Below are 3,208 nucleotides of genomic sequence, written 5' to 3'. Positions count from 1 at the left end.
GCTCTTTGGCATAAAATATGACTAAGTGAAAATAACTTGACAGCAGGAGAAGATACCTAGATTCATTGCAAAACAGCACCTTGAGATTTCTAACAACAGTGAATATCTAAGTAATATCATCTACTCTGGCTTTTGTATTGACATTATACTTGAAAATATTTTTCCATAAATGTCAGTAACAGTGAACATTTGCCAGATATATAATTAATAATAAAGCAGGAACAAGACAATCAAAGCAAACTTTTTACTTTTGCTTGTGATGACCTTCTGTGCTCTGGAACTCCTGTTACATAAAACTGGGGTTCTTGCGGTCCTTGTCCTTCTTTATGTTGCTACCCGATGCCATAAAGGATTGGTTCAGGAATATGTCAGAGCTAGATTTCCTTTTAGAAAAATGGATCATTTCTTCTTCCAAAGCTCTTCTCCTTTCTTCAAGTTTTAGTTTTTCTTCTTGGTGGACTCTTTTAAGGTACTGAAACTTGGCCTGCAGCTCTCTTTCAGCCTCTTTCAATATGGCTTCTTTCTCCTTTACTCACTGCACAAATATCTGCTTTATTTCTTCTTCTTTTCTCTTGACGCTCACCATGTAATTTATGTCTTTTGGCTTCGTAGATCTCTTGAACACTGACTGGCTTGTTTTCAGGGCCCACATCTGTAAAGCCATTTCCTCCAGTTTGCAACACCTATAGAGCTCATAGTGCCTAGTGTGAGTCTGCTCCTGTAGGTCCTCCAGGTTTGTACAAATGAGCATTTCTCACAACTTTACAAAGTCACAGTGGTTTTCATTTTCCACTTGTACAATACCCCAAGGGTACTGATAAGCTTTGACCATCTTGTTTCCAACTGTTACCTCATCCATACTTCCCACAACAGTAAATGGCAACTGTTCATTGCAGCATTGATTTTAGCAATAGTATCATCATCTGTTGGTAACTGGTATATCTGGACGCCATTGCAGACCAATCCGTCATGAGGTTGATCTTCAATTTCTGTAATTCGGATTTAGAAATTGTATCTGCTTTGGCAGTCACTGGAATAATGTTCACCTTGCTGTCCAGATTATTCATGGTTAAGAGGTCAAGTGTCTTCAGAGAGTGGCCTGTTGGGGCGATGAAGTAGAGACACACATGGATGCGAGAATCATGGTAGTTGAAGAGAGAGCACTTGATCTTCAGTTCTTCTTGGAGATAGGCCTCAAACTGAGCATCTATGTAGTCATCTATTAGTTGGTAGCACTCTTCTTTATTTGGTCACCAAATCCCACTGTATTCACAATGATCAGTTTCAACCAAACATTACTTTCCTGGAGTTCATATGTCTGAACTTTAAGTCTAACATTTGGATAAAAATGTGACACTTCATGTTCTTCAAAATTAGTATTAAACAATGTGTTAATCAGTGTTGATTTTCCAATTCCAGTTTCCCCAACACAGAGAATATTAAAACAGAAGGTTTGCTGAATGAATCTATTGACCAGCTGATCAGGCAAACTCTCAAAACCAACATGGCCACACATAGTCAAGGATCAGATATTTTCACTTTTTCTCTCTTCAACTTCACATACTTGTGAGGGCATAGAAGCTGTTCTGAATGTCACGTGAGAATGAAAGAGCAGGTGCTGGGCCTCTTCCCAGACAGCCATGGCTCCAGACTGAAGGGCAACCAAGTCGCGGTTGCAGCCTCGGCCTGGAGCACATCAGGGTGGCAGCGAAGGAAAGGCGGGTTGGGTTGGGTATGACCCGCGGGGAACAACCTGCTGGGCTCAGGATGGGTAGGGACCTGGCGGGCTTGAGCTGCCCAATGGGCCTTGAATATCTTAATTCCAGACAATACTGAGATCACACAGGAGATTTTTCCATAGAATTTACTTTATATTATTCTGCAAGTTTAACTCTTGATGTGTCTCATTTCAAAGCTTTAATTGTAAAAATCTCCAAAACTAATATATTATTTTCTATAAAGACTTTTCAGTATAGTATCACCATGATGTTTTTATCTACCATATGGCACATACATGGATATAGATATGTAGATATAATATACATAAAACATATCTATAGAAATTGAATATATACTTAGATATAAATATATATTATATATTATATACATAAATATACATACATTATATACAAATATATATACATAAATATACATATATAATATACATAAATATACATTATATACATAATATATATAAATAATATGAATTATTCTCTTTAGGTATCATTTTCTAATTATATATTACTCTATTACAACTCTTGCAGATGTTGATGCTCATTGTTGACTTCCTTATTTTAATTCACCACAGAGGATGGGATCTCATGAATGGATTTAAGTTGTTATTTGAGGGCTGACTACAAAAGAAGCATGTTAGGGTTGCCCTAGCACATCCACCTTCCACCATGGGATGATGCAAAAGGAGGGCCACCACTGGATGCCACATGATGGACTCACATAGGTAGACACCTTTCAGTATATAGTAGGGAGCTCTGACATCACCTTTCAGAACAAGGAACAGACCCTGAACTGCCCATCATTAGAGGTTCTCAAGAAGTGTTCCCTGGGTGACTTGTTCATGCTCCTCACTCTTGTGAGTAATGAATACAGCATTTCAGCAGATGCCTGCTCTGATTTCAACTCTCAGAGACAGCAGATGGGTGATGGAACAATAAACACAGAAACCATAGTTCTGGGACAGCTTCTAATCTTGGATCTTGATGTATCTTATCTCATGGAATTAGATCTAAAACCCTTTCTTATTTATTTACTTATTTATTATTCTTTTTATTCTTTTACATTCTCTCAGGAGTTATTTCACTCTTAAAATAAGTAAAAATAAAATACAATAAAACAAAATAAAATAAGTTCACACTGAATTTTAAAGAATGATGAGGAACCTTTCATTCTTACAGTTAGTACAGTGACAGAGGGGGAAAACGATCTTAACATCTGTGTAACTGCTCTTCCTCACAGATAGCCTCAAATGAAAAATTAACTGTCCTCTATCTACTGGTGTGAACACAGACAAATATTGACTTTGACAGATACTGGGCTTTTCTTTAATTTCATAAATCACTTTGTGTTCTCTCTCTATTGCCATGAGAATCCTTATAATTTTTATGAAGCTAATCATTTATTACTTTTTTTTTTTGCAGTACTGGGGATCGAACCCAGGGCCTTGTGCATGCAAAGCGAGCACTCTACCAAC

The 3,208-nt window shown here is 37.3% G+C and overlaps 1 pseudogene; it reads right to left on the bottom strand.

Moving 5' to 3' along the window:
• Positions 1-286: 286 nt before the first annotated feature.
• LOC124990767 (septin-10-like) lies at positions 287-1,624 on the bottom strand (annotated as a pseudogene).
• Between the last annotated feature and the right edge of the window lie 1,584 nt (positions 1,625-3,208).

The sequence above is a fragment of the Sciurus carolinensis genome, chromosome 8, assembly GCF_902686445.1.
Source record: "Sciurus carolinensis chromosome 8, mSciCar1.2, whole genome shotgun sequence".
NCBI lineage: Eukaryota > Metazoa > Chordata > Mammalia > Rodentia > Sciuridae > Sciurus > Sciurus carolinensis.
This window is presented reverse-complemented; position numbering and strand designations above follow the sequence as displayed.